Source organism: Loxodonta africana, chromosome 15 (genome assembly GCF_030014295.1).
Source record: "Loxodonta africana isolate mLoxAfr1 chromosome 15, mLoxAfr1.hap2, whole genome shotgun sequence".
NCBI lineage: Eukaryota > Metazoa > Chordata > Mammalia > Proboscidea > Elephantidae > Loxodonta > Loxodonta africana.
Window position 1 is genome coordinate 68,195,703 of NC_087356.1, and position 14,277 is coordinate 68,209,979.

A 14,277-nucleotide genomic window follows, 5' to 3' on the forward strand; every position below is an offset into this window, starting at 1 on the left:
CAATATCAAATCATATAAAGAGGCAGACCATAATGGCTTCAGCAAGTGCCCAAAACAAAGAATCAAGAAATCTTCCAGATGAAGATAATTTCCTAGAATTAAGAGGTTGAACATAAAAGATTAATATACAGAACTCTTTAAGATTTCAGGAAGGAGATCAGGCAAAACACAGAACAAGCCAAGGGATACACAGACAAGGCATTAGAGGAACTTAAGAAGATTAGAGAAGAGCATAATGACAAATTTAATAGGGTGCAAGAATCCATAGAGAGAAAGCAAACAGAAATCGAGAAGATTAACAATAAAATTCAGAAGTGGACAACTAATAGTCATAGGAGCAGAATTGAGGCAGTGGAAATCAGAATTAGTGAGATTAAGGATAAAGCTCTTGACACGAACTTATGTGAGGAAAAATCAGATAAAGTACTTAAAAAAAAATGAAGAAGCCCTGTCTTAGTCATCCAGTGCTGCTGTAACAGAAATACACAAGCGTATGGCTTTAACAAACAGAAATTTATTTTCTCACAGGGCATCAGCTCCAGGGGAAGAATTTCTGTCTCTGCCACCTCTGGAGGAAGGTCCTTGTGATGCATCAGTTTTCCCTTGGCCTGGGAGTATCTAAGCACAAGTACACCAGGTCCAAAGAACAGACTCTGCTCCCCGCCCTGCTTTCTTGGTGATATGATGTCCTCCTCTCTGCTCACTTCCCCTTTCTTTTTATCTCCTGAGAAAGAAAAGGTGGTGCAGGCCACACCACAGCGAAACTCCCTTTATATTGGATCAGGGAGGTGACTTGTGCAACAGTGTTACATTCCACCCTAACCCCTTTAACCACAGGCAGAGATTATGATTTATAACACATAGGAAAATGACAAAATGGAGGACAACCACACACTGCCTAAGCAAGTTGACGCATATTTTTGGGGAACACAATTCAATCCATTACAAACCCTAAGAATTATGTGTGACTCTATCAAGAGGAATAACTTATGAGTGCTTGGAGTACCAGAATACGGGGGGGGGGGCGGGGGGAGAAAATATGGAGAGAATTGTTGAAGACCTGTTGGCAGAAAACTTCTCTGACATTGCAAAAGATGAGAAGATATTTATCCAAGATGCTTATTGAACCCCACACAAGGTAGATCCCAAAAGAAAGTTACCAAGACATATTACAATCAAACTTGCCAAAACCAAATAGAGAATTTTAAGAGCGGCTAGGAATAAATGAAAAGTCAGCTACAAAGGAGAACCAACAAGACCTAGCTCGGACTACTCAGCAGAAACCATGCAGGCAAAAAGGAAATGGGATGACATATTTAAAGTCTTGAAGGAAAAAAATTGCCAGCCAAGGATTTTATATTAAGCAATACTATCCTCAAATATGAGGTTAAATTAGAGCATTTCCAGATAATCATAAGTTTAGGGAATTTGAAGAAACCAAACCAAAATTACAAGAAATACTAAAGGGAGACCTCTGGTTAGAAAATTGATAACATCAGGTAACAACCCAAGACTAGAACATAGGACAACGCAACCAGATACCAACCCAGATAGGGAAGTCACAACAATAAATCAAAGCTAAAACACTCAAAACAGGGAAACAGAGATGTCATTATGTAGAGGGTGAAACATTAAATAGAAAAGAGGGACTAAAAATGTAGTCATAGATCTTTCACATGGAGAGAAAGTCAAGGCTATATAAAGAAACAAAAGTTTGGTTTACACATAGGAAAATGAAGTATATATTAAGGTAACCAAAATGGAAAATGACAATCTTACACATCAAAATAAAAAACAAGAAAAACATACTCAGCAAATACAAAAGCAAGGTCAATGAAAAAGAGGAAAAGACAATATATAAAGAAAAACTACTCAGCGCAAAAAATTAAGAGAAAAAAAGAAACTGTCAACAACACACACACAAAGATGTCAAAATGATAGCACTAAACTGATACCTGTCAATAATCACCCTGAATGTAAATGGACTAAAAGCAACAATAAAGAGACAGAAAGTGGCAGAATGGATAACAAAAAAAACACAATCCATCTATATGCTGCCTAAAGAAATGTACCTTAGACTTCAAGACACAAACTAAAACTCAAAGGATGGAAAAAATATATATATATCAAACAAACAACAACCCAGAAAGAGCAGGTGTGGCAATATTAATTTCTGACAAAATAGACTTTAAAGTTAAATCTACCACAAAGGATAAGGAAGGACACTATATAATGATTCAGGAGTCAATATGCCAGGAGGATATACTCATAATAAATATTCATGCACCCAAGGACAGGGCTCCAAAATACATAAAACAAACTCTCACGGCATTGAAAAGAGATAGACAGGTCCACAGTATTAGTAGGAGGCTTCAACACACCACTTTCCATGAAGGACAGAACATCTGGAAAGAAGCTCAATAAAGACACAGACGATCTAAATGCCACAATCAACCAACTTGACCTCATAGACATATACAGAACACTGCACCCAACGGAAGCTAAGTAGACTTTCTTTTCTAATTCACATGGAACATTGTCCTGAATAGACCACATACAAGGCCATAAAACAACCTTTAACAGAATCCAAAACACGGAAATATTACAAAGTGTCTTCTCTGACCATTAAGCCATAAAAGTAGAAATCAATAACAGGAAAAGCAAGGAAAAAAAATCAAACACATGGAAAATGAACACTTTGCTGAACAACTACTGGGTTATAAAGAAATTAAGGATGGAATAAAGACATTCATAGAATCCAACGAGAATGAAAATACTTCCTATCCAAACCTTTGGGACACAGCAAAAGCAGTTCTCAGAGGTCATTTTAGAGCAATAAAGGCACACATCCAAAAAGAAGGGTCAAAATCAAAGAATTATCCCTATAACTTGAACAAATAGAAAGAGAGCATCAAAAGTAGCCCTCAGGCACCAGAAGAAAGCAAAAACTAAAAATTAGAGCAGAATTAAATGAAAAGGAGAAGAGAAAAACAACTGAAAGGGTTAACAAGACCAAAAGTTGGTTCTTTGAAAAGATCAACAAAATCGATAAACCATTGGCCAGAATGACAAAAGAAAAACAGGAGAGAAAGCAAATAACTAGAATAAGAAATGAGATGAGCGACATCACAACAGACCCAACTGAAATTAACAGAATCATAACAAAATACTAAGAAAAATTGTACTCTAATGAAATTGGAGACTAGAGCAAAAGGACAAATTTCTAGAAACACACTATCTACCTAAACTAACACAAACAGAAGCAGAAAAACTAAATAAACCTACAACAAAAGAAAATATTGAAAAAGTAATTTAAAAAAACTCCCCAAAATGACGATAACAAAAGCCCAGGCCCTGATGGCTTCACCAGAGAATTTTACCTGACTTTCAGAGAATAGTTAACACCACTACTACTAACGTATTCCAGACCATAAAAAAAGACAGAATACCCCCAAACTCATTCTATGAAGCCAGCAGAGCCCTGATACTAAAACCAGGTAAAGACAACATGAAAAAAGAAAATTATAGACATATAACCCTCATGAACTTAGATGCAAAAATCCTCAACAAAATTCTAGCCAATAGAATTCAACAACATAGCAAACAAATAATTCACCATGACCAAGTGGGATTCATACCAGGTATGCGGGGATGGTTTAACATCAGAAAAAACAACCAGTGCAACCCATCACAAATGTAAAACAGAAGACAAGAGCCACATGATCTTATCAATTGATGCAGAAAATGTACTTGACAAAGTCCAACACCCATTCATGATAAAAACTCTCAGCAAAATAGGAATAGAAGGGAAATTCCTCAACATCATAAAGGGCATTTATACAAAGCCAACAGCCAATATCATCCTTAATGGAGAGAGTCTGAAAGCTTTTCCCTTGAGAATGGGAACCAGACAATGATGCTCTTACTCAACACTGTGCTGGAGGTCCTAGCCAGAGCAATTAGGCTAGGAAAACTAATAAAGGACATCCAAGTTGGTAAGGAAGAAGTAAAGGTATCTCTATTTGCAGATGATATGATCTTATACACAGAAAGACCTACAGAATCCTCAAGAAAACTACTGGAACTAATAGAAGAGTTCAGCAGAGTAACAGGATACAAGACAAACATACAAAAATCAGTTGGATTCCTCTACACCAACAAAGAGAACATTGACGAGAAATCACCAAATCAATACCATGTACAACAGCCCCCAAGAAGATCAAATACTTAGGAATAAATATAACCAGAGACGTAAAAGACCTATACAAAGAAAACTACAAGACTGCTGCAAGAAACCACAAGAGACCTACATAAGTGGAAAAACATACGTTGTTCATGGATAGGAAGACTTAACATCGTGTAAATGTCTATTCTACCCAAAGCGATCTATATAGATACAATGCAATCCCGATCCAAATTCCTGTGGGATTTTTTAATGAGATGGAGAAACAAATCACCATCTTCATGTGGAAAGGGAAGAGGTCCCTATAAGTAAAGCCTTACTGAAAAAGAAAAATGAAGTGGGAGGCCTCGCACTACTTGATTTTAGAACCTATTTTATTGCCATGGTAATAAAAACAGCCTGGTGCTGGTAAAACACTTACACAGAATAGAACAGAATTGAGAATTCAGGAGATGTTTGAATTTATGAGCAGCTGATATTTGACAAAGTTCCAAAGTCTGTGAACTGGGAAAACACAGCCTCTTTAACAAATGGTGCTGATATAACCGTATATTCATCTGCAAAAAGAAATGAGACAAGGCCTATACGCACACCATGCACAAAAACTAATTCAAAATGGATCAAAGACCTAAATATAAAAGCTAAAACGACTAAGATCATGGATGAAAAAATTGGGACAATGCTCGGATCCATAATACATGGCATAAACAGTATACAAAACATTACTAATAATGCAGAAACACCAGAAAACAGATACCTGGGAGCACCTAAAAATCAAACACCTATGCTCATCCAAAGACTTCACCAGAAGAGTAAAAGACAACATATGGACTGGGAAAAAATTTTTGGCTGGGACAAATCTCATCAGTGTCTAATCTCTAAAACCTACAAGATACTGCAAATCCTCAACAACAAAAAGACAAATAAACCAATAAAAATGGGCAAAAGATATGAACCGGCACTTTACCAAAGAATATATTCAGGTGGATAACAAATATATGAGGAAATGCTCATGATCATTAGCCATCAGAGAAACGCAGTTCAAAGCTACAATGAGATACGATCTCACACCAAAAAGGCTGGCATTAATCCGAAATACACAAAATAATAAATGTTGTAGAGGTTGTGGAGACACTGGAACACTTACACACTGCTGGTGGGAATGTAAAATGGTACAAAGACATTGGCATTTCTTTAAAAAGCTACAAATAGAACTACCATACGATTCAGCATTCCCACTCCTTGGAATGTATCCTAGAGATCTAAGAGCCCTCTCACAGATAGATATATACACACCCACGTTCATTTCAGCACTGTTTACAATAGCAAAAAGATGGAAACAACCAAGGTTCCCAGTAATAGATGAATGGATAAACAAATTATGGTATATTTGCACAATGGAATACTACACCATGATAAAGAACAAGGATGATACCGTGAAACATCTCATAACATGGATAAATCTGGAAGGCATTATGCTCCGTGAAATGAGTCAGTTGAAAAAGGACAAATATTGTATGAGACCCCTGTTATAAGAACTCAAGAAAAGGTTTAAACACAGAAGAAGACATTCTTCGATGGTTACGAGTGTGGGGAAGGAGGGAGAAGGGTATTCACTAATTAGATAGTAACCCACCCAGTCAACCCAGTGCCGTTGAATTAGATAGTAGACAAGAATTATTTTAAGTGAAGGGAAGGACAACACACAATATGGGGGAAGTCAGTACAACTGGACTAAAAGCTAAGAACTTTCCTGAATACAACCAAACACTTTCAGGGACAGAGTAGCAGGGCTGAGGTTCTGGGGACCATGGTTTTAGGGGACATCTAGGTCATTTGGCATAACAAAGTATATTAATAAAACGTTCTGTATCCCACTTTGGTTTGTGGCATCTGGGGTTTTAAAAGCTGGCAAGTGGCCATCTAAGATGCATCAATTGGTCTCAACCCTCCCGGAGCAAAGGAGAAAAAAGAACACCAAAGGCACAAGGAAAATATGAGCCCAAGAGACAGAAAGGGCCACATAAACCAGAGACTTCATCGGCCTGAGTCCGGAAGAACTAGATGGTGCCTGGCTATCACCAATCAGTATTCTGTCAAGGAACTCAACAGAGAGTCCCTGAAGGACCAGGAGAAAAGTGGGATGCAGAACTCAAATTCTAGTAAAAAGACCAGACTTAATGGTCTGGCTGAGACTGGAGGGACCATACAGGACATGGCCCCTGGAGTCTCTGTTAGGCCAAAACTAAGACCGTTCCCAAATCCAACTCTTCATACAAAGATTAGACTGGACTATGAGACATAAAATGATACTGGTGAGGAGTGTGCTTCTTAACTCAAGTAGACACATGAGACTATGTGGCCAGCTCCTGACCAGAGGTGAGAGGAGAAGGCAGAGGGGGACAGGAGCTGGTTGAATGGACATGGGAAATACAGGGTGGAGAGGAGTATGCTGTCACATTGTAGGGAGAGCAACTAGGGTCACATAACAATGTGTGTATAAGTTCTGTGTGAGAAACTGACTTAGATTATAAAAAATTCACTTAAAGCACAATAAAAAAAAGAAAAACGAGCAAAAAAATCTCCAGGACTTTCTTCTGATGCAACACTGAGTGGATGTAAACCTCAGATTTTTTTGTTAGCCTATGTGGCCATAGGTCAACTGTGTGCACCACCCAGGTACTCCATATACCCAGGAGTTACACTAAATTACTAGTATATTGGATCATAAATTTCAAAAATGATCTTTAGATACATCTAGTATAATAATGCAACTCATATGTCTCCAGAGTAGGTAATATCCTGGGAAACATTAAACAATATATTCAAATGAAAAAGTCAAATACAATCACACATATTAGCACCATTTTGTTCCTATGCTGCCTCCACCTGAGCCACTACTTTAAACCTGAGAAAAGTGTGCTTGTCTTCCATCCTTTCCTGAGTCATTTCACACCACAGCCTACTTTTTTCCTGCCACCTGGCCCCCGTCTTCTAATAGTTGTATTTTGGATCTTTCTCATCTTTGCCACTCACTATTTCCTGGAACTGATAGGACTGCTCCAGCTATCGTTTATTTTAAGGCCCCATTAACACATGACTGGTGAATGCACTTTTATTAAAAACAGTTTGGGGATAAAAAGTTATCACACCACAGGGAGACTACAACTGCAAGTGGAGTGTTAGAAAGCCATGGCCATAAGGAATGTCTTACTAACACTGTCACTCCAGCAGCCTGAGTTTGTCTGCCATGTTCTCCTATCTGTCTGCGTCAACAGATGTGAATCGCTGAGCTTGTGAAGAAGTAGTACAATAATTTTTTTTTTGGTGGGGGTAACACAGTGCTTTAGAAATATATTTGAATTTGGAACCTTTCACAAAACATGTATCTTTCAAATCACCAGTCTTTAAGTGTTACCCCTTTATATAACTGTGTTATCTGCTTGATCCATAAAGGCATTCAAGTTTCTGACTCCTTGCTAGACCCTTTCCCAATTCTCTCCTTTTTAAGAACCAACTCTTCCTAGAATGGACAAATGGCAACTCCAAATTTCCCCTTTTTAAAAATACTACAAATTCACTTTTATTTTTGAAAAGATTCCTCAAATTTAAATGATTATAAGGGTCAGGTGGATATAAGAAATTAGAACTTTATGATACAATATGATGACTACATGCTCTGATGAAAAACATTCTTTTTTTTTCCAAAAAAAAAAACACAGCTAACATCATACTTAATGATAAAAGACTGAATGTGTTCTCCAAATATCAAGAAAAAGAGAAGAATGTTCACTCTAGGCTTTCTATTCAATATTATACTTGAGGTTCAGGGCAGAACAATTAAACAGAAGATGAATTAAAAGTGCTCGTACTAGAAAGGAAGAGGTAAAACTGTCTATTAAAAGATTATAGAAATTTGTATATGGAAACTCAAAAATTCAAACGTATTTCTATATATTAACAATGCTGTTGTTGCTAGGTGCCATCCAGTCAGTTCCAACTCATAGCAACCCTGTGTACAACAGAACAAAACACTGCCTGGTCCTGCCTCATCCTCATAATGTTGCTGTGTTTGAGCCCATTGTTGTAGTCACTGTGGGACTCCATCTCATTGAGGGTCTTCCTCTTTTTTGCTGACACTCTACTTTAGGAAACATGATGTCCTTCTCCAAGGACTGGTCATTCCTGATAACATGTCCAAAGAGTATGAGACAAAGTTTTGCCATCCTCCCTTTTAAGGAGCATTCTGGCTATACTTCATCCAAGACAGATTTCTTCTGGCAGTCCACGGCATATTCAGTATTCTTTGTCAATACCATGATTCAAATGCATCAATTCTCCTTTGGTCTTCCTTATTTATTGTCCAGCTTTCACATGCATATGAGACAAATGAAGAGGCCATGGCTTGGGTTGAAACCAAAAATCCATTGCTGTCCAGTCGACTGCCCCATAGGGTTTCCAAAGAGCAACTGATGGATTCGAACTGCCCACCTTTATGGGTAGCAGCTGAGCTCTTACCCACTGCACCACCAAGGCCTCAAGGTGATATTTTTACGTTTTAACACTTTAAAGAGGTCTTTTACAGCAGATTTGCCCAACGCAATATGTCATTTTATTTCTGGTATTGACCATGTTGAATTGAGCAACCATATGGCCTACTATCCAAGAATGACAAATTGAAGAAGATGGGTGTCACATTCATCTTCAAAAAGAACATCTTGAGTAGTATCCTGAAATACAACCCTGTCAGTGATAATATCCATATGCCTACAAGGAAGTCCAGTTAATTAATACAATATTATTCTATTTTACACACCAACAACTAATGCCAAATATTAAAAAAAAAAAAAAAATTGAAGATTTTTACCAACTTCTGCCATCTGAAATTGATCAAATATGCAATCAAGATGCATTTATAATTATTGGTGATTGGAATGCAAAAGCTGGAAACAAAGTTAAAGGGTCAGAAGTTGGAAAATATTGCCTTGGTATGAGAAACGATGTGGGAGATCCTATGCTACAATTTTATAAGACCAACAACATATTCATTGGAAATACATTTTTTACAACATCAGAATGGCAACTAAACAAATGGACCTTGCCTGATGGAATGCAGAGCAATCAAATCAAATACATCTGTGGAAAGAGACAATGGAGAAGCTCAATATCATCAGTCAGCACAAAGCCTGGGGCTGACTGCAGAACAGATCATCGGTTGCTCATATACAAGTTCAAATTGAAGCTGAAGAAAATTAAAACAAGTTCACAAGAGCCAAAGTATGACCTTGAGTACATCCCACCTGAATTTAGGGACTATTTCAAGAAAAGATTTGACATGTTGAAGGCTAATGACTGAAGACTAGCTGGCACCTAACCAAAACAATATCTAGAATATGCTAATAATTCTTACAACTGAACAAAAAAAACACACCCAATAAAAATACAAGCAAAAGAATTGAATAGATATTTCTCTCAAGAAGATATACAAATGGCCTATAAACACATCCAAAGATGTTCAACATTATTAGTCAATAAAAACTTTTGCCATCAAGTTGATTCCCATTCTTGTGATCCTATAGGACATAGTAGAGCTGCTCCATAGTGTTTCCAATGAGTGGCTGGTGGATTCAAACTGCTGACCTTTTGGTTAGCAGCCTTAGCACTTAACCACTACAATAGGGCTCCCATGTGTCAGCACCCAAAAACAAACCAAACCCATTGCTGTGGAGTCCCTTCTGACTCATAGCGACAGTATCGGACAGAGTAGAACCGCTCCGTAGAGTTTCCAAAGAGCACCTGGTGAATTTGAACTGCCAACCTTTTGTTTAGCAGCCTGAGCTAGAAAGGCACTATGTTATTTGTGTAAAAATACCGTATACGTGACCATCCCCTGCCCCTAAAACCGATTCTGACACAAGCTTTTAATTCCTGTTGTTGTGGGTTCTGCTATCCTGTTTAACACTATCTGTCTGAATGCCCTGTGACTGCTGTTTGTGGAGGAGTCACAAAATCACCTGCCCTGTGTCAGTGGTTTTAGCCTACTTTGACTACTTTGGAAATCAGTGAAACCTGAGCAAAATAGTTTAAGAAAAAATACATTGTGAGCTCTCATAAAAGAAAGCGCTGGTGATTCAAAGCTAGCATAAGATTGCTAAAGTAAGCCAGGGATTTTTGTTTTGAGTTTTACTGGGTTGGTAGAATAAAAGAATGTTACAGTCCCAGATTATCTTGATTTTAGTAAAGTATTTGGTAAATCTCTTGTATATTCTTATGTATGTGATGTTCTTATGTGTGATAGATGAAATATAGAAAAATATTTCATAGTAACATGAACTGAAAGAGCATCTCAAGAATAAATACGAGTGAATAATCTCAAGTTGTCATTTCATAGGACTTTATAATCTTCTCTTAAAAAATCATCTTATGAATAATTGGATGAAGTCATAGAAGAAATTATTATAAAATCATAGATAGTATCAACATAGAAAAGAGTAATGAATACTTACATGATAATGATTCAAGAAGATATTGGTAAGCTGTGAATACGGACTGATAATTAAAAGGATAAATTTAACAGTGACAAAAATAAAATTTTATGTGGAACATCAATTTATTCTTTTCATGGATATTTGGGCACCTCGCATAAGCCAGAGCTTATTTAGGGCGCTCCAAATAGAAAGATGAATAAGATAGAATTCCCTGCTGTTCAGAATCTCACAGTCTAGAAAGAGAGAAGGGCAGATGAGAACCTTTACAGGTCCTAAAGAAACACAGTAACTACAATACTAACTCAGAATGGGGGGATCATTGCAGAAGCATAGCAAGGGAGTGTGCAGGGAGGCACTTCCCCTGCGAGCAAATCCGAGGAGGCGCCAGACACGATGGAGAATGATATTAAGAGGTCATAAATAGGAAAGGCACCTGACTGAGGCAGCCAGACAAGCGGGGTGGAAGGCATTTCTGCTGACACAAGATCGCTTTCAATGTCTATTCATCTTGAAATTGGGGAGGGGGGTAACTTAGAGATTGCCCCGTACACTTGTTATCATCCCTAGACCTGGATCGTTGAAGGCTTCCATGAGAAACCTAAATCTAGAAGGAAAAATTATAATTATCCAGAAAAATTCAAGACTTGGATCAAGACGATTTGAAAGAAATAATAACATGACTGATAACATGGTAGTGGGATTGGACTTATTGTATGGTTCCTCAAATGGCACAGCTGTGTCTAATGTCTCAACATCAGAACCTTTCTAAGGATAAATGTGTCTGAAAGTAGGATAGGTTGAAATATGAAAAAGAAAAAGATAATCTTCTGTCTTTGTAAAATATTACACGAAAAAATGAGTAACTATTTGGCAGGTAGTTTTAGGAAATTACTATATTGCCATACAGTGGCTAAGACTTCATGAAGACCAAAAGGTTCTAGGACAGAAGGGATTCAGATACTCACCTTTTCTCTATGTGGAATGTTCAGCCAGGCTGCTCTGTATGCTTTAGACCAAATGCCTTCTAAATGAAATAAAAAAAAAAAATATATATATATATATATATATATATGTCTTAGTAATGTTGGTGGTGACAGTTCAAAGTACAGACCTCTTGGTTCTTTTTTACTGAGGGCTCAGGATGCAGATCTCAGTTTCTGAGTCGCTTGTGTAAATATTATGAATCAAAAGTCATAATTCCCTAGTGTAGCTCCCTCACAGTGCTACCTGAGACACTTGCCAAAGTGGCATTCCTATCCAGGGTTTGGATATACAAGAGGTCTCATCAAAAATATACAGAGAGAAGGTCCTTCAAGATTTCTGTTCACCAGGGATGAGTTAATGTGAAAAAGGAGCAATTAAAATTTTTCTTTTCTTGTCCTTTGTGCAATGCTCTCATTAGCTTCTTTGTGTATAATACTCTCCCTCGGTGCTGAAACACTAGACGGGCATTACATTATTGACTAGAAATTAAGATCTGGCAGACTTTATCCTATGAGTTTTTACAGTAGTGGTCTCATACGATATTTGTCCTTTTGTGGTTGACTTATTTCACTCAGCATAATGTCCTCCAGATGCATCTATGTTATGAGATGCTTCCCAGATTCATCATTGTTCTTTAGCATTGCATAATACTCCATGAGTATGTACCACAGCTGGTTTATCCATTCATCTGTTGATGGGCATCTAGGTTGTTTCCATCTTTTTGCTATTGTGAACAACGCATATATCTATAGGTGTGACAGCTCTTATTTCTCTAGGATATAGTCTTAGGAATGGGATTGCTGGATCATAGGGTATTTCTGTTTCTAGCTTTCTAAGGAAGCACCATATTGTTTTCCAAAAAGGTTGTATCATTTTGCAATCCCACCAGCAGTGCATGAGAGTTCTGATCTCCCTGCAGCCTCTGCAAATTTTTATTTTCTGTTTTATTGGCTTGTGCCAGTAATGCTGGGGTGACATAGTATCTCATTGTGGTTTTGATTTGCGTTTCTCTGATGGCTAGAGATGGTGAGCATTTCCTCATGTGTCTGTTGGCCACTTGAATGTCTTCTTTGGTGAAGTGTCTGTTTATTTCCTTTGCCCATTTTTAAATTGGATTATTTGTCTTTTTGTTGTAGAGGTGTTGGATTTTCTCATAGGTTTTAGAAATTAACCTTTGTCTAATTTGTAATACCCAGAATTTTTTTCCCAGTCTGTACGTTCTCTTTTTACCCTTTTGGTGAAGTCTTTTGTTGACCATAAACGTTTAATTTTTAGAAGATCCCTGTCATCTAGCTTATCCTCTGGAGCTTGTGTGCTGTTGGTTGCAGTTTGTATCCTGTTAATGCTGTGTATTAAGGCCTCTAGCGTTGATCCTATTTTTTCTTCTATGAACTTCATAGTTTTGGGCTTTATATTCAGGTTTTCGATCCATTTTGAGTTAGTTTTTGTATCAGGTATGAAGTATGGGTCCTGTTTCATTTTTGTTTATTTGCAGGTGGACATCCAGTTTTGCCAGCACCATTTGTTAAAAGACCGTCTTTTCCCCATTTGATGGACTTTGGGCTCTTGTCGAATACCAGGTGACCATAAGTGGATGGATTTACATCTGGGTTCTCAATTCTGTTCCATTGGTCAATGTGTCTGTCATTGTACTAGTACCAGGCTGTATTGACTACTGTATCTGTAGAGTAGGTCCTGCTCTTTTTTGATTGTTGTTTGCTTGACATATTTTTTCCATCCTCTGAGTTTCTTTGTTTCTGTATTTATGTCTAAGGTGTGTCTCTTGTAGGCAACATATAGAAGGATTGTTTGTTTTTTTAAAAAAATTCATCCTGCTACTTTGTCTCTTTTTGGTGCATTTAGTCAATTTATATTCAACATAACTATTGGTAGGTATGCCTTTCGTGCTGTCATTTTGATGTCTTATTTTGTGTGTGTGTTGCTGACAGTTTCTTCATTTCACTTGATTTTCTGTGCTGAGCCATTTTTCTTATTGTATTTTCTTTTCCTCTTTTTCATTGTTATTGATTTCGTATTTGCTGAGTCTTTATGTCTTTCTGTTTTTTATTTTGCTGTGGAAGAATGTTAGTTTCCTTTGTGGTTACCTTAATATTTAACCCTATTTTACTAAGTTTAAACTAGTCTTTTATATTGCCTTGACTTCTCTCCATATGACACATCTATTACTACATTGTTTAGTCCCTCTTTTATGTTTTAATGTTGTCATCTTTTATATAATTACATCTGTTTCCTTATTTTCAGTGTTTTAGGTTTGATTTATTTTTGTGATTTCCCTATCTGGGTTGATACCTGGTTGCTCTGTCCTGTGCTCCAGTCTTGTGGTGTTATCTGATGTCATTGATTTTCTAACCAGAGGACCCCATTTAGTATATCTTATAATTTTGTTTTGGTTTTTGCAAATTCCCTAAACTTCTGTTTATCTGGAAATGTCCTAATTTCACCATCATATTTGACAGGTACTTTTGATGGATATATAATTTTTGGCTGGCAATTTTTTTCCTTCAAGGCTTTATATATGTCATTCCATTGCATTCTTGCCTGTGTGGTTTCTTCTGGGTAGTCTGAGTTTAGTCTTATTTACTCTCCTTTGTGAGTGACTTT